Source organism: Ictidomys tridecemlineatus, chromosome X, assembly GCF_052094955.1.
Source record: "Ictidomys tridecemlineatus isolate mIctTri1 chromosome X, mIctTri1.hap1, whole genome shotgun sequence".
NCBI lineage: Eukaryota > Metazoa > Chordata > Mammalia > Rodentia > Sciuridae > Ictidomys > Ictidomys tridecemlineatus.
The window spans coordinates 70,825,948-70,845,271 of NC_135493.1; the positions used below are offsets into that span (position 1 = coordinate 70,825,948).

The 19,324-nt window shown below is 37.1% G+C and overlaps 1 long non-coding RNA gene across 1 annotated transcript in view; it reads right to left on the reverse strand.

Annotated features, from left to right (window-relative positions):
• Positions 1 to 17,093: 17,093 nt before the first annotated feature.
• Positions 17,094 to 19,324, reverse strand: part of LOC144371629 (uncharacterized) — a 279,895-nt gene continuing 277,664 nt past the window's right edge. The window contains exon 4 of the long non-coding RNA XR_013431582.1: positions 17,094 to 17,207. This is a non-coding gene — a long non-coding RNA (uncharacterized LOC144371629). The remainder of the gene's footprint in view (positions 17,208 to 19,324) is intronic.

The window sequence follows — 19,324 nt, forward strand, 5'->3', positions numbered from 1 at the left end:
AGACATGGTTAGCTATCTAAAGGTCACTAGGATAGAACCATTTGGCCACAGCCCAATGCTTCAGCTTTGCCAGGGACACACTGTTCTACTGTACCTCAGCACTGTCAAAAACACTCAGTTCAAACCCATTTTACTTTTCTTTCCTTCCTTTTCTCTTTTTTCTTTTCTTAATACCACTGTTTTTTGTTTTTCTTTTTTTTTGTTGTTGTTGTTCGAGTACTCTAATTCTTTCTGTGCACTCTTCACTTCTTCCACTCCTTGTAGCATTTGCTGTTCTTCCCATGCTTTTTTCCCCAGGCTTAGCCATTGCAATTATGCAAACATGAAGTGACTCCCATGACCAGTAGGATATCTTTTCACCTATTAGCTTGGGAATATAGCAGGTAGAAAAGAGAGCAGAATATTACTTTCATCTTCAAAATGGAAATAAGGTTAGGCTATTGCTGAGCACTTGGTAGAATGCCAAGCTAAGAGCTGAGACAAGAGTGTGTGAGAAGAGTTGGGGAACACCTGATAAAGGGGGTGTTTTCCTTGGGAAAAGCCTAAGAACACATGAACGCTGTCAAACAGAGAAACTATGAAATGTATTTCCTGGTGGCAAGAGGACTAAGCTCAAAAGTCTAAGAGGCTTGGGCACAGCCTATTTAGCATGATTTTCAAGATGACCTTCTTCACCTTCCAGTCTTCCATTCATTTTCCTACTTTGGGGCACCTTCACCATGAGCACCAATATGTCCATAGTTTCCTTCCCATTTCTCTTTCTCATAACTCTCCTTTCAGGTTTCTTATATAACCCCTCTGAACTCCCTGGAGTCTGCCTCTGAACTACTATCTTGGCACTTCAGATTATTGATATTCTTCTTTGGGAAATTTATGAGGTGGTGTGAAAATGAAGGTAGGAAAGGTCTTGCTGAATTCAAACACATAATTACATATTCCTGTCTCCACTAGTAAGTAATATTCTGTGTAGCTCCTCATGTGGCCATCAAAGCTCAATCCTATCTGTTATTCCAGGATGCATCCATGTAGGTGAAGCACACAATCCTAAACAAAGACTTCAATGAAAATCAAGGAAGCCTAGTCTGAAAGATTAAGGATTGTGTCTTGTGAGCCAGGTACTGTGGCACATGCCTGTAATCCCAGTGACTTGGGAAGCTGAGGCAAGAGAATTCAAAGTTAGGGGCCAGCATCAGCAACTCAGCTAGACCTGTCTCAAAATTTCAAAAAAAAAAAAATGGGCTGAGGATATATTTCAGTGGTTGAGCACCCTGTATTCAATCCTTAGTATCAAAAAAGTATCTTCTGTACATAAACCATAGGTGAAGGAGAAACAAAATCACTGAAGAAAGGAGGCAAAGAGTTTATATGAATCTAAATGGGAATAGGAGAGATCAAAAAGGTAATATAATGGTTGTAGACAAGAAAAAAATTTTAAAAAAGTTTTCTGATAGTGTGGATTCTAGGTAACTCAAAAGTTGTTTATTTTTCCTCAACAGTTCTCAAGAATGGGATATCCTGTTTGCTATGGAAATGTCAATGCTATATTCCTTGGGAGATCTATAATTAGTTCTAGGCTCTATAATTATGAAAGATACTGTCATATAGAATTTCCTCCAGATGAATTTGAACCACAAATTAAGCTAGTTAGAAAAGTATCAACATATGGGAAAAGACTAAATATTCTCCATGGCCCTTAATTTCATATCTGGAAGTAATGAGACAGACTCTATGAGGATGAGGGAAAGATAGAGAGACCAGGCAGAAACCTATTATGACCTCGCCCTGTTTAAGAGGGAGGAAGAGGGAAGAGCATATGAAATAGTGTGAGAATCTGTATCTAATTAACCTGTGACCTGCGAAGGGCTTAAATGACTACAGAAAGATTTTCATAGTGAGACCACATGAGATTTGAGAATCAGGAGAAAATGTGTCCCAGCTCTCAATAGATATAACATAGGCTTGGAAACCAGACCCCCTGTTTCATCCTTCCTTCAGATTCCTTCGTCATTTTTCACTTCCCTTCTGAGCAATAGCCTAGTTCCCAGTTATCAAAGAAGTATCAAGAGTTTCCACAAACCAATTCTTGTTCACTTCTCTGAATTCCTATATTCCACTTTAGATAGGTGAGGAAGAACTTTGAATGAGCCAGACCTGAAATTCTAGGAAATCTTCTAAATATTCCTTTCCATAGCTTGAAGCATTCCTATATGTACTTCTGTCTTCTTTGAATGCCTTTTTTTCCCTGTCTTAAGCCCTGCCCCTCCCCTGGGAGGCAGTATTGTGCAACTCAAATACCAAGCATTTGGATTCTATTACCAAGTTATTAAAATATCAACTCATGTTCCCACTGCCCATGCACCTTGACTAAGTTACCTCATGCCTGGGAATCTTAGATGTTACATTTGTAACATGAGAATACTACCACTTATGATAGGACTGTTGTAAAAGCTGAATTATATATATTATGTAATGTGCTTGGGACAATGCTTAAGAAATAGCTATAATGTAACAATTTTTATTAATGTAATTGTCTCTAACTCTTCCTCTAAAATTCTGACTTTAGTCTCTTGACTCACTGTAGGAATTAGCTTAGTATTTATATGTATATAAACATATTTCAATTAATTGGGTCTTAGTATAGTTGTATGATTGTCAAATCTGCAGAAATCCCATGCCATCCTAAAGAAACACCTTGGTGTCAGGCTTGACTGGGTCTAAGAGAACAGTATTCCTTTTAAGCCACTCTAGATCAGTGTGAAGGTAAGTTGTGTAATAAATCTGGTTTTGCTTAATGAAATCTGAAGTCAGGGTCTACAATGAAGCATATGAGAAAAGTATGCCATGGGAATCATCACTATACACTTTATCCTAACTTACATGACTCAGACAGCAGCCAGTGTGGGTGGATGGCATTCTCAAGGGATGTTGATGAGAATATATATAATAGAAGAACTAGAAGCTGACTACAGGTCTGGGGTTATAGCTCAGTAGTAGAGTGCTTGCTGAGGACATGTGCGGCACTGGGTTTGATTCTCAGCACTCATATAAATAAATAAAATAGATTTAGATCAAGAACTGGAAGAAGCTGACTATAGAGTCATTCCTCCTATCATAATGTCCTAGAATATCTTTCCCAAAGCTATGCCTGCATAGTGAGGAAATAGCATAATAAATTATTCCTGTATTTTGTTCATTTGATATCCATCTGGTCATAGTCAAGAAAATCAGCAAGTCCTTTGAGAGATGGGCACTGAAGCATCAACTGAAAAATATGTGGCTCAGTCCAATATTTTACATATGACGAACTCAAAGCCAACATCATGCTATAAGGGAAAAATAGCTGAAGCTTTTTTCTCTAAAATCAGAAACAAGACAAGGCTGTCCACTCTCACTACTGCTATTTTGTATAATCCTGGATACATTAACCAGGCCAATCAGTCAAGAAAAGGAAATCAAAATGATACAAAAAGGAAAAAATAAATTCAACTATCTCTGCTGATGATATGATCCTATATCTAGAAGATTGAAAAAGTTCCACTAACTCTAGAGCTTAGAAACAAATTTAGGAAAGTAGCTGGATACAAGACTAATACCCATAAATCAATAGCTTTCCTATGTTCCAACAGTGATTCAACCAAGGAAGAAATCAGGACAACCATCCCATTGAAAATAACCTCAAAAAATCATATACTTGGAAACTAATTTAACCATGGTGGTAAAAGAGCACTCCAATGAAAATTGTAGAAGACTGAAGAAAAAAATTGAAGAAGATCTTAGACAATGGAAAGACATCCCATGTTCTTAGGCAGAATTAATGTCAAAATGTGCATACAGTAAAAAGCAATATACAGATTCAATTCAATCTCTTATTAAAATATCAATTTTATTCTTCACAGAAATAGAAAAATAAACAATTATTTTTCTTTTTTAAAATATTTTTAGTTGTAGATGGACACCATGCCTTTTATTAATTAATTAATTAATTAATTAATTAATTTTGTATTGTGCTGAGGATTGAAACCAGTGCCTCACAATTGCCAGGCAAGCACTCTACCACTAAGCTACAACCCCAGCCCCACAAAAAAAACAATCTTAAATTTGTTTTGAAGAATAAGAAACCTAGAAAAAACAACACTATGCACAAAAAGTGAAATGAGGCATCACAATACCAGTCTACTAAGATTATAATACAGAGATGCAGTAACAAATACGACATGGTATTGTCATAAAAATAGACATGAAGATAATGGAATAGAATAGAAGACACAGAGAAAAATTCACATACATATAACCATCTGATATTTGACAAAGGTGCCAATATATATTTTGAAGAAATGATGGGCTTTTTCACAAATGGTTCAGAGAAAACTATATAGCTAAATGTACAAAAATGAAAATAGTCCCCTATCTTCTGCACAAAACTCAAATCAAAGTGGATGAAAAACTTAGGAGTTAGGCCAAAAATTTTACAACTGCTAGAAGAAAACATACGATCAACACTTTATCATATTGGTGCTGGCATTAAATTCCTTAAAAAGACTGCCAAAGTACAAGAAATAAAACCAAGAATTAACAAGAGGGATACCATCAAACTAAAAAGCAAAAGAAACAGTTAAAAACATGAAGATAGAGCCTGCAGAATGATATAAACTCTTGGCTATCTACTCCTCCAATAAAAGATTAATATCTAGAATATACATTAATATCTATAATATACAAAGATTTCAAAAAAACCTAACACCAATAAATCAAATAACACAATCAATAAGAGCCTACATCTTGGGAGCAAATCTTTACCCCTCACACATCAGATAGAGCACTAATCTCTAGGGTATATAAAGAGCTCAAAAAGCTAAAGACCAACAAAACAAATAACCCAATCAAAAATGGGCCAAGTACCTGAACAGACACTTCTCAGAAGATGTTATAAAACCATTCAATAAACATATGACAAAATGTTCATCATCACTAGCAATTAGGGAAATGCAAATCAAAGCTGCCCTAAGGTTTCATCTCACTCCAGTCAGAATGGAAGCTATTAAGAATACAAAAAACAATAAGTGTTGGTAAGGATGTGGGGAAAAAGGCACACTCATACATTGTTGGTGGGACTGCAAGTTGGTGCAACCAATATGGAAAGCTGTATGGAGATTTCTTTGAAAACTGGGAATGGAACCACCATGTGACACAGCTATCCCTCTCCTCAGTCTATACCCAAAGGACTTAAAAACAGCATACTACAGGGACACAGCCATATCAGTGTTTATAGCAGTACAATTCACAACAGCTAAACTGTGGAGCCAACCTAGATGTCCTTCAATAGATAAATGGATTTTAAAAAATGTGGCATACAGGCTGGGGTTGTGGCTCAGTGGTAGAGCACTCATCTAGCACATATAAGGTCCTGGGTTTGATACTCAACACCACATACAAATAAATACATAAAATAAATGTATAAAAAAGCTTTTAAAATGTAGCATATATACACAATGGAATATTACTCAGCAATAAAATAGAATAAAATTATGACATTTGCAGGTAAATGGATGGAGTTCGAGAAGATAATGCTAAGTGAAGTTAGCAAATCCCCCCAAAATATGCTGAATGTTTTTCTCTGATATAAGGAGGATGATTTATAGTGGGGTAGGTATGGAGAGCATGGGAGGAATAGACAAACTCTAGATAGGGCAGAGGGGTGGAAGGGGAAGGGAGGGGGCATGGGGTTAGAAATGATGGTAGAATGTGATAGACATTATTATCCAATGTAAATGTATGAAGACACAAATTGGTGTGAATATACTTTTTATACAACCAAAGATATGAAAAATTGTGCTCTATATGTGTAATATGAATTATAATGCATTCCTCTGTCATATATAAATAAAAAATAATAATTAAAAAAAGAAAAGAAAAGATGATCCTTGCTAGTAGCAAGTTTCTCCCAGGCCACAAGTGAAAATTGGTCAAGAATACATTTGTACCTGAGATAATATTTGAGATGTGCTTAAAAATATTTTTTACAAACCGCTGATAAAACTTTCCCTGCCTACTCAATAACCTAGTAGCTCCCATGTTAATGCCTTTAGCTTGGCTGAATCCTCTTAGTCAGACAGCTATGCTGAATTGCAGATGTGAGGCTTGAAAGGCCCTGACTTTGCTGTGGCTCATATTTACTTAATAAGGCACTGTTTGGATATGGGAATCATCTCAGCATTCCCATGCCACAGGTTTTCCATTTCTAATAACAAAACACCATAGATATTGTAAGTTAAAAATATAAAAAAGAGGTTCATTTTGGCTTACCATTCTGGTCCGTGGTTGTTTTAGTCAGTATTTTTACTGCTATGACTAAAGGACCCGAACAGAACAATTGTAGGGGAGGAAAAGTTTATTTGGAGGCTTACAGTTTCAGAGGTCTCAGCATGGCCAGCCAGCTCCATTACTCAGGACTCAAGGTGAGGTTGAGCCTGATGGTGGAAGAGTGTAGTGAAGGGAAGCAGCTCACATGGTAGTCAGGAAACAGAGACAGAGATTTCACTCTTCAGATACAAAATATACACCCCATAGCCATGCTCCAATTCCTACCTCCTCCAGCCACATCCTACCATTTCAGTTACCACAGTTAATCCCTATCAGGGGCTTAATTCTCTGATTTGGTTACAACTCTCACAACCTAATCAGTTCTCCTCTGAACCTTCTTGCATTGTCTTAACACGTGAGCCTTTGGGGCATACCTCACATCAAAACCATATCAGTGGTGGAGGGGCCATATCTAATGATAGCTTTCTGCTAGAGTCCTGAATTAGCACCATGAATCACAAAGTGAGACACTGATAGCCTGTGTGTATGTGTCCTCTGGTCTCTATTTCTTTTCTTATAAAGCTACCATATTCAGTTATGGGGGCACTACACTATAAATCCCAATATTTCCTAAGTTTTCACCTCTACACATCAGCATCAGATTAAGTTTCCACCTTCTTAATACCTCACAATGGGGATTAATTTAAGACACCAGTTATGGAGGGGGCAAAACATATTCAGCTGTACATAATAATCATACATATATTTAAAGGCTTCAAGACAATGGAAGTAGTGGAAGAATTTAGTATTGAGAGTAATTTAATTCTAAAAGCAGAATAGGAAAGTGGTATGGTTTGACATTTATAGGGAAAATACTCTATAAAATCTTTCCCAACACAAATATCTAGGTCAGAAATTTCACATTAGACATTCTATCCTTTGTACTTTACTCTTCCAAATTTACTGAAATTCAAGGATCAGATATATTGGGACTTAAATTCTCAACTGATAAATCCTTAGTTTATATCATGTGGTGCACAGAATTAAGCTGGGCTACTAGGATGAGACATGGAGTGATACCTCAGATTTGGAACCTGATAAAATCAGACACAGGATAATCTTCAACAATTATACCCTATTAGCAATTCTACTCTCAACAGATCTTATGATGCTCTTACCCCCCTGATAAATTCTTCATAAATCTGTCCATGATATACCTGGATAGTGCATTGTTCTTTCACTGAAGCACATGAGCATTTGTATGCACATGCATATGCATGGATGCCTGCATGTGCACACACACACACACACACACACACACACACACACATACACACATGCTCACATAGCCTCTCATTCTTATCTTGCTACATAAGTTTATTTAGATAATGTATTTTGTCTTTTCTTTTCCATTTCTCCTATTCTACTGGCTGCAACAGTCCAAATAAGATCCATATCACATAACAAGGTGCCAGGATCAGTGTTTCTCTATAAAGAAGTGGTTTTCAAGTTTTATATGAATTGTCTCATGATGCTTCATACGTATCTCAAAGACAAAGGTGAGTCATGACACGTACGGTGCCAGATCTCCAACAATATCTTCGTGGAGAAAAGTTATTATTTCTTATATTTAGCATATGAGCTATTTTAGTGTCCTAAGGCAACTACCAATAACTGGGTGTCTTAAAACAACAGAAATTTATTGTTTCACAATTTTAAGAGTAAAAAAGCCATAATTATTGTATTAACAAGGCCATCTCAGTCTGAAGTATGCAGTGGGAAATTTTCCTGTCTATACATATCTTATAGTGATTTGCTGACAATCTTTGTCATTACTTAGCTTGTAGGTACATCACTCTGATTTTTTGCCTTCAAAAGACATTCTCCTTGTGTCATTTCAAATGATCTTCCCTCTGTATATCTGTCTGTGAGTCCAAATTTCTGCTTTTTATAAGGACACCAGTCACATTGGATTAAGACTTGTCCTTTTCACTTCTTTTTAACTGAAATAGTTCTGTAAAGACCCTGTCTCCAAATAAGGTCACATTCTGAGGTATCAGGATTAGCACTTGAACATATCTTTTATATGGGGACACAACTCAACCTTCCATGTAAAAGTTTGTTTGGAAAATAAAAGGGGCTGTATGACTTTAAAATCTAAATGTTTCAGAAATGGGTCTCATCTGTCTTTATTCTGCATTCTAACACATGGCTACCATCTTTTGCAAAGGAATGTTGACCAGATTCTAGAAAAACATGGCAAGAATGGTCTGACAGAATAGGAATATCCAGGGCTTCTGAACTTCAAAGATGTTTGAAGTCAAGTCTTTGGTGTGACTTTTATACTAAATGAGGCTCTCCCAAGGGGCAATATGGTTTGTGCCTAAAATAAATTATACTCTTTTTTTTTCTGAGGAAGGAAGAAGAGTTCTCTTTGTGAAGATTGGCTTCCAGGTGTCTAGTCACATCTGAGGAAGATGGTCAAATCTGATTACATTTGCAGGAAAACCTTTTCTCACCATCAAGCTGATAATAGTATCTCTAATGTCAGGATGACCATATATAAAACTGATCTTTTAAGAAAGAAGGATGGAGAACAGACCTTCCATATACTGAGGAATAGTTGTTGTTGTTGTTGTTGTTGTTTTATTCCCACAATTCCTGTGCCCTTCTTGATTGATTTTCTCTGTAAGGAACTTGTTTTTCTGAGCTCCTCTGTGTTCATTTAACATATTAGTTCTGAACTAATTACAACTGTATAGTAAATTATTTTAATATAAAATTTATATTGTAGTTGGGAAATGATGGCTCATGCCTGGAATTCCAGTGCCTTGGGAGGCTGAGGCAGGAGGATCGAAAGTTCAAAGCTAACCTCAGCAAAAGCGAAAGGCTGAGGAACTCAGTGAGACTCTTTCTCTAAATAAAATAACAAAATAGATCTGGAAATGTGGCTCAGTGGTTGAGTGCACTTAACTTCAATCCCCAGTACTTCCCACCTCCCCAAAATATTTATATTGTCCACAATGAAACAACTGATATGACTCTGAAAGGGTTATTGGGACCTATGGAGAAATTTCAAGAATCAATGAAATCTACACTGAAGAGTACATGTAAAAAAGTGATTCCATGAGACCTGTGAAGACTTAGTGGGGTTCCACTAGTCACTTGGGCCTACTACACATAATTTGGAGGTAAGGCTACCCTCCTGAATGCAGGAAGAGAAAATGTCAATGGTACAGCCTGTTGGGTAAAGTTTTGAAAGGGAGATTATATCCTGTGTGGCATTAGTAGGGAATAGAAACAAAATAGAGGCAGGTTAGCTATTTATTTTCTTCTTAGTTTCTGAGCCTGGGAGTTAATCAAAGAAGCTTCCCCATGGAAGTTAGGAAGTGAGATAAGATAGCTAACATTAACAAGGTTGAGCTTGGTTCCAGAAAGCAGACCAACATATGAAGCTATCAGGAACATGTCACATCTGATTACTTCCCCCCAAAAAATCTTAGAGAATCATGGATGGAGGACCTGTGATAAAGTTCTTCATGGTGCCTCTAAACTAAAATTTGCTCACACTCACCACTTCTTGAATCCAGTTGTCATCAGACATAACCAAAAATTACTCATTTTTTACATATTTTATACTTCCACTCATATATTTTTATAATGACAATTTTTCTACATGAGGTATCTCATATAGATAATTTTTTTTCTCTGTGTCAGTGAGAAAATATCAAGGGCATGTGTTATGAGAACAACTTTCAAAATACTTATTACAGTATTAGACACATAGAGTGAATATCATGGATCCTTTGTTTTCTTTTCAGTTTTCTATAGTAAGATATAATTGGGATACAATTAGGCACTGCCACATTCATATTTTAACTCTTTCAGCTCTAGGCTGAAATCCTTAGGCTAAATCTGCTACTTGTGTTCTTAGGATTGTTAGGAACTTTCTGGATGAACTCTATTCTCACTCTTGCCAATGAACTTACTCCTGGTCCTAACTCTCCTTCACTTGCTCCCTATTTCCCTTCATCCACGTATGGCCTAAGGAAGACCTTCCATACTTACTTGTGACTTCTTCCTATTGCACCTCCTCCCAGTGAACAACATCAAAATATACCCCTCTCTGTTCCCATAGGCCTAAACATTTTAAGTTTTTAAGTTTTTGCTTATGTCAGCCATCTTCCAAACTATTGTTAAGAAATATACACGTACCTCATGCCATTTAAATTAATCTATACAATTTAAATTTATTGAAAAGTTCAGAATATAATTTACATAAAATCTCTTTTTCTATCATCAGGTGTGTGTGTATGTGTGTGTGTGTGTGTGTGTGTGTGTGTGTGTGTTGAAAGACTTTAGGTTATAAGAATCACAAAACCACTTCCTTAATAAATGTCTGATCTGAGATTGATGGAAGATGTTGGCAAACTTTTAATGTTAAAAAGCGAATTAATGGATAGATTAGGCTAGAAGGGTCATAAGACACTTTTACAATATTCAACACTGCCACTAAAGTGAAAAGCAGCCATAGACAATACATAAACAAATTGAGTTGGCTACATTCTCAAAAACTTTATTTGTAAAACCAGGATGTAAACCAGATTTGATCCACAGGCCAGAAAATATTTTCTGTATAGTTTGATGTAACAATAATGATGGTGGTGCTCTTGGTGGCAGTTATGGTTATGATAATTTATAAATAGCTCCTTTTGAATAGTTACTGTGTAATAGGCCCTGTATTAATGACTTTTGCATTATTTGATCATTTATTCTTCATATCAGCCCTATGAGGTAAAGCCTAATTTCAGTCATATAATACAGATAAGCAAATTATGGTAAGGAAGAGTTAAGTTAGAAATGGAGTGATCAATGAGAACTAATATATATATATATATATATATATATATATATATATATATATGTATAGATATACATATATACATATATATACACACACATACATTAAAGATTTAAATACTGTAATATGGGACACCATTACAAGAAAATATAGTGATAATATGTTAGGATTTTTTTTCTTTTTTGGTACCAAGGTTTGAACCCAGGGATGCATAACGACCATGCCACATTTCCCAGACCTGTTTTATATTTTTTATTACAGACAAGGTCTTGCTGAGTTGCTCAGGGCCTCGATAAGTTTCTGAGGCTTGGCGTGAATTCGCAAACCTTCTGCCTCAGCCTCCCAAGTCACTAGGATTACAGGTGTGCGCCACCACACCCCACTGGACAAACATATTAGGATATTGACTTGGGCAAAGATTTTGTTGGCTATTTTTATGGTTTGGATATGAAGTGTCCCCCAAAAGTTCATGTGTGAGAAAATGCAAGAAGGCTAAGAGGTGAAATGATTGGGTTATGTGACCCTTCACTCAAGCAGTGATAATCCCCTAATGAGATTAATTGAGAGATAACTGAAAGTTAGTATGATATGGCTGGAGGAGGTGACTCCCTGTGGGGTATGTATTTGGTAAACTGAGTTTAGTCTTTGTCTCTCTGCTTCTGATCATCATGTGAGCCGCCTTCCTCCACCACACTCTTTCACTATGATATTATGCCTCATCTCAAGCACTGGGGAATGGAATTGGCTGTCTATGAAGTGAGAATTCTGATACTGTGAGCCCTCAAATAAAGTTTTTCTCCTCAAAATTGTTCTCATAAGGTCTTTTAGTCACAGCAGTGAAAAAGCTGACTAAAACAGAAATATCCCCCAAGCACAAGCAACCACAGAAAAAATTGCAAATTAAATAACATCAAACTAAAAACATTCAGTATAGCAAAGAAAGCAATCAGCAAAACTAAAAGACAGCCCATGGAATGGTGGAAAATATTTGCAAACTATACCTACAGCAGTGTGTTAATATCCAAAGTATATAATAACTCAACAACCTAATAGTAAAAAAATAATTTAAAAAATCACAGAAAGACCTAAATAGGTACTTCTCAATAGAAAAGTACAAATAGATAACAGCTATATTAAAAAATACTATATATCACTTATCATCAAGGAAATTCAAAATTTAAAAAAAAACATAATGAGATACCACTACACTCCAGATAAAATGGCTATTATCAAAAGGAAAAAAATAACAAATTCTGGGATAGAAGTAGATAAAAGAGAATTATTATTTACCATTCATGAGCAGGTAATTAGTGTAGCCATTATAAAAAATAGTGTGGAGATTTCTAAAAAAACTAAACATAGTGTTTCCATACAATTCAGTAATCCCAACTGGTCATATATCCAAAGAAAATTAATAAAATATGGATGTTTAATAGAAACTTATACTCTCATGTTTATTGTATGATTTTTATTCACAATAGCTACGAGATAGAATCAATCTAGTTGTATATCAAAGGGAAAATGGATAAAGAAAATATAGTACACATACAGAATGAAATACTGTTCAAACATTAAAAAGGATTTAATTCTGTCATTTGGGACAACATAGATATATCTAGAGGACATTATGCTAAATGAAATAAGTCAGGCAGGCACAGAAAAACAAATATCACATGATCTCACTTATATATAGAAGCTAAAAATGTTGACCTCATAGAAGTTGATATAATAGTAATGGTTACCAGAAGTTGGGATGAATACAGTGGAAGGGGAATAGAAGTTAGCCAATGACAAAAATATTACAGTTAGATAGGAAGTATGCATGCCGATGTTCTATGGCATAGTAAGGGGAAATATAGAAGATAATAATGCGTCATCAAGATAATATGTCAAAACAGGAGAGAGGACTCAATGATTTTACTGTACACAAATGATAAAATTTGAGGTAATGGATATGCTAATTACCATGAGTTGATCATTACTGAATGCACAAATAAATCAAACATCACATTTACCTGATAAATACATGTAAGTATAATGTGTCAATCCAAAAAAGTAATTTTTAAAAAGTGGATTAAGGATTAGGATTGAGTCCTGGCTCTGAAGTTCTATAAATTACTCAACTCTCTAAATCTCAGTTTATTTTTTCTCTAAGATAGCAGTAAAAACAATATTTGCCTTGTTTCACCTACAAAGGGGTTACAATGAATGAATATAAAATTGTATTGTACAATGTAAAGTTCTTTAGAAATGTAAATTATTATGATTATTAAAGATATTTATATCTTGCTTCATTATGAAAAGAATTTGAGATGACATATTATTAGTATTTTGACTTTTGTTTTAATTGTACACATTCCTCACTATTATCCAAAGAAAAATGATTACTAATACTAGGCATTTGGCTACTTAAAAGGCTAACTCATAACAAATAAGGCAGCAACTCTGCCTTCCTTTTGGCAATTGTGTCAAATTGTGTCTATGTCTCAGCCAGAGAAAATATGTATGAATGTTTGAGAACACTTTGACACCTTTAGCTCAATTTACCAAAAACCAATCTCATAGTTCTCAAAACTGACTCCTAGCTAGGCACAGTGGTACACGGCTATAATCCCAGTGGCTCAGGGTGCTGAGGCAGGAGGATCACAAATTCAAGGCCAGCCTCATCAATTTAGTGAGGCCTTAAAATTTTAAAAAAGCCTCATCAATTTAGTGAGGCCATGTGGTGAGCCGTTTCAGCGGACTGTGGCCGCCATTACAAGATGGCGCCGGCTTCCGCCGTGGATTGAGACAAACAACTCCTTATTAGGGAGAGTTGACACGTCATTGTTTAACACCCTATGAGAAAGGTCCACGTGGCGGCTTTGCATTGGAGCTTGGTGTGCTTTATTAAGTGTGGGAGGCGCAAGCGGAGAGAGAATGCTTGAAGACATGTCTGAGTAAAGGCCTGAATAAACTGCTGAGAGAAGATTCCTGAGTCGTGTCTTTCTTGCGGGCAAGGGGTCACGACAAGGCCACAAAATTTTTAAAAAGTAAAAAGGGCTGGGTTAGTGGTTAAGTGACCCTGGTTGAAACCTTGATACCAAAAAAAAAAAAAAAAGGAAAAAAATAAAACTTTTATTTATGATTTCCCAATCTCAGCTAATAATATAATCATGTTCTTAGTAATCCAGAATAGAAGGCTGTGCATCTTCATTTCTTATTTATTTTCAGCTTCCCCAATCAACAACTTCCAAGTCTCACCATTTCTATATCAAGTCATCAGTTTTACTTGGACCACTGTCATCATCTTCTAATTCATCTGTTGCTATCTCCTCCAGTAGAGTTTTCATAACTTTTCTAATTATCTTGCAGGAACCTGGCTTTGACTGTGATGTCTCTCTTCTCAGGGCCATCAATCTCCTTGGCACACCCTCCACATTTTGGACCCAAGTGTCCATTCTTATTCAATACTCATCACCTCTCCTTTTGCTCCTTTATTAGATCTCTACGTGACACCACTAGTTACTGGTGATGAGTTCTGCTCCCTAGCATGTTGAAGTATAATATTAGAGATGCACTGAGACAAGCATATAAAGCAGGGTTTATTTTAAAAAGGGTAACAGATTTCTCCCAGTAGGGAAAAGGGGGCCATAGCTGGTATCCTGGTATCCCAAGAAGTGAGGGCTTCTGCCTTTTTTATATGTCTTAAATTTCCTTTGTTCTCCTGCTCTCTTCCTCTGATCTCTCCCCTTCCTGCATATGTGACTAGGCCCAGGAGCTGGTTAGTGGATGGCCAGAATGTGAGAAGCAGATGGGTGGGGGAAGGGCGAGCTGAATCAGCAGTTAGGGACACATTAATTAACAACTCTATAACTCCCTGTAGGGAGGGGCAATTCCTGGGGCAGGTTACCTTAGCAACAGGTTGAAGCTGGGGCAATTTATCTAGATAGGGTGGAGGAAGGGCTCTGAAGGCATTTCAATCCCTCCAGGGGCTGTCTCCAACTTCCCAGATTCATTCAAAGTGGCCTCCTTGATCAGAACTGACTTGATTTACTTTCTATACTAACTGCCTGTTCTAATTCTGGCTTCAAAGGGAAGAATACATTCCCATTTTCCATCTTCTAGAAGCTTCCCACATTCCTTGATTCATAGTCCAGTTCCTCCAACTTAAAAACCAAGAACAGGCCTGTCCAGCCACCTCCAGCCCAGGTGGCTCAGCTACTGTTAGACCACCAGCTGAGGTGCACTCCAGCCCTGAGCACCCCCAGCACAGAGGCCCATGTGCTCAGGTTCTGAGGATCAGGGCAGACAGATCTCCTGAGCATCCCAGACCTTCTTCCTCATTGCAGAGGCCTGAAGACGGAGGGTACACACACCTTGCTCCCAGGAGAGTTCAGCCCCTGCTGCCCACTGGCCTCCCTCAGACACAGAGGCCTAGGGGCAGTGTTGGGACTGCAGATGTTTGGTGACCAGCTTTTCAAAACACAAAGTCCTGATGTCTCTGCCAATTGTCAGTTTCCATGCTGTAAATATGTCCACTATTGCCCTTTTCTAGAGGAGCTGAGAGAAGGCACACAGCTGAGCCCCTGTGGTTTTGTATTTTACCCTGTGCCTAGATGGATAAGTAACCTGGATAGGATATAATGTAATAAAATGATTAGAAAGTGAAAAAATAAAAAAAAAAGAACAGTGCTACACTACCATTTCACTAGTTCTCTGTGGCTGGGAAAGTACTTCTGCTTTACCAAAGCAAAAACATTAAATCTATCTGGATGATGTAGCATCATCTCTTCACCTGAATGTGCTTAACTTAATCACACCTTCAAAATCCTTTTTGCCATACAAAGTAACATATTCACGGATTCCTGTGATCAAAACATAGATTTTGGGGGGGGGGAGGCAATTATTGTGCTTACCACAGAAACTTCCAGGATTTTATGCTCCAGTGGAGGAAATAGGCTTAAATAAACATAATTTAAACTAATAGTCTATACTCCCAAATGAAGTATTAACACCAATAGGGATGGATGAGGTTTTAAGGAAGCATTATGAAAGGATTAACTTAGTCTTGACAGATGAGGATGAGGAATTCAAAGACCAGGATTTGTAACTAAAAAAAATTAGTGTTCACTAAATTTCTTTAGTTGGACACATAACTTTGGTTGTATTTATTTATTTATTTATTTATTTCTATGTGGTGCTGAGGATTGAACCCAGGGCCTGACACATGCTAGGTGAGCACTCTACCACTGAGCCACAACTCCAGCCCCTAAGTTTCTTGTACTCTAGAAATGTTCACATATTCCAGCAATCACGAAAAATATCAACTAAAACACAACCAAAGTTTAGACCCTTTTTTGACATATCTACCTGTGATTGTACAGACTTAAAATCCTCTGTATCCATTTGTTCATCTAAAAATGTGGAGAGTAATTTCACTTACCCTCTTCTCCAGGGCTTTGTGAGTGAGAATTTACAATGTTAAATTGATAATATCCATAAAGTACTTAGACATGTGTCTAGTTCATAGCAAATACTCAACAAATGCTGTTTGGGGTATCTACTTAAGAACATTCTTGTGAGACTTAAATAAGATGATCTTTATAAAATATCCATTACCATGTCATGAATATAACCTACTCAAAATTTCATCCAAATAATTTATGATAGAAGTTACATCTATAATGAAAACAGTTACATTCCTCCCTTAGTATGTAGGTGGCTGGGATTAAAGAAAGTGATCAATGTTAAGAAGATCCAAGACAAAGAAAACTTGAACTTGATATTCAAATGAATGTGACCAATGATTGTGAGGTTTTTTTCATCCCTTCTCCAAATAAGATGTGTTTGAGTTGCATATGTAGTTTCCCATTTCATTTTCTGTACTTGTAAGCTTTCCTTGACTGTGACAAAATACTTGATAAAAACAATTTAAAGGAGAAAATGTTTACCTTGCTTTCAGTTTTTCAGTCCTTTGAATCATGGCTTTATTGTTTCCGAGCTATCATGAGGCAGAACATGGTGGGGAGCTTGTGGTAAAGAAATGCTTCTTACCTCATGGTGACTGGAAAGCAGAGAAAGACAGAGAGTGAGCCAGTAATGGGGAACAAAATATATCTTCTAAATGCACATCCACTGTGGCCTACTTTCTCCAACTAGGACCCACCTTCTAAAGGCTACATCACCTCCTAGTAGTACTACAGGCTGGCAGATAAGCTTTTATCACAAGGCCTTTATGAGGACATTTCAGATCTAAATCATATATTCTGCCCCTGACCCACAAAAGCTCATGTCTATCTCACAATGCAAAACAAATTCAGTCCTTCTCTAAGAGTTTCCAAAGAGTCAAGAGCTAAAGCAATCCTCAAAAGCCCAAGTCCAAAGTCTCCTCTCAGATTCAAGGGAAACTCTTAATTGTGAGCCCCTATAAAACATATCACCAACATACAATGGTGGGACAGTGTTCACATTTTCATTCCAAAAAGGAGGGAAAGGAAAATAACAAGGAAGAATGGGATAAAAGTGAGAAGGAAACCTATTAGGGCAAACTGTAAATCCTTTAGCTCCATATCAAGCATCTGGGTAAGTAGTAGTGGGTTGTGGACTTCAAAAGTCTTAGGCAGACCCACTCCTATGGCCTTCTTAGCTACCTCCCACATGACCACTCTCTTGGGCTGGCTTTGCTCCACTGTCTACAGTTTTCTTTGGCAGTTATTCCACTTTCCTGGAAAGTCTACTTTCCTGAGGGTCTCCACTGCATCTCCAGATTCCATTTCACAGCTTCATGAATCACCTATCAAGGGCTGTGACACAGTCCCTGGATTCACAGGACTTCCACTGATATCTCAGTGCCCTATAACTCTTTAATGTTGCATGCCTCCAAAACCAGGATCAGGTGGGTGATACTACAGTCTTCCATCAACTTGAGTAGTCCTGGAGCCTACCTGAACCAAGCAGTCTCTGAGTAACTAGACTGTTAAAAATGGTGACATGAATCCTTGTGGAAACAATTTCCAGAGGATCTTTTGGGACCAGAGTGTCCAGAGATTCTCTTCTTAAATGAAAAGTTTACAGTTTATATCTTTCAGTCTGTGAGGGATGGGTTCTTGCCAATTCCTGAGATATCCTCGAGGCAACTTTGCTATTATCCTGGTACAAAATGCTTAGCCTTAATGGTGTTAATTTCCTCAGCAATCACACTTTCCTTGGCCCCTACTTACACTGCTTCTGTTCTGGCCAAACTGCAGGATTTTCAAATCTTTCCACTCTGTTCTTTGCTCATAATTCTTACTGTAAACCTGGCTAAAAGTAGCCAGCAATATTCCATGTCATTACCTAAATGCTGTGCTGCCTTGAAATTTCCTCTGCTACATTAGTCCATCATCTTTAAACTTAACCTCTCACAAAATCTCAGGACCTCATGAATATACTTTTGTGTCCATACTCCTATTGCATTCTGATCTTCTGAGTTCTCACCAGAATCACACATTGAGCTCGGCTTATAATATTCTAAGATATCTCTAGCCTGCTTCTCCAAGCTTTTCAAAACTCCTTCCACAAACCAGTTCCAAAGGCTTCTGAACCACATGGTAAGGTATAGTCACACTGTACTTTTCTGTATCATTCAGCTTTGTATTACCATATTTTCTTGTATTAAGAGAATAAAGATGTATTTTGGCTCCTGGCTTCAGACGATTTATTCCATGGTCACTTGATTATGGGTTGTTTTGAGGCAGTATCTCATTGCAGAGAGCATATGGTAGAGCAAAGTTGCTCAATCATTGTGGTCAAGGAACGGAGAGAAAGAGAACTGATGCTGACGTCAAAAATATCACCTTCAAAGGCACACCCCCAGTGACATACTCCACCAGTTAAGTCTCAGGTCTTCCAAAAGGATGCACCTAATAACACTACATGTTGGCATGCAAACTTTTATTGCATGACTTTGGGAGAATATTTTATATCCAAAATATTACTCTCTCCTAGTTCTATCTGGGAGTTTCAGAATTAATGTGGAGGCATATAATCAATTGGAAACACAATAAGAGAGCAGCCAGAAGGGGCATAAGTCCTAAATCCACAGCCTAGAAAAAAGAGATGAAAGAACTGTGGCTAAGTAGACATGAGGGAAAATAAATGGAGGAGCAGACTTACTGTCTTCTAGCAGCTAAAAGTTTATGC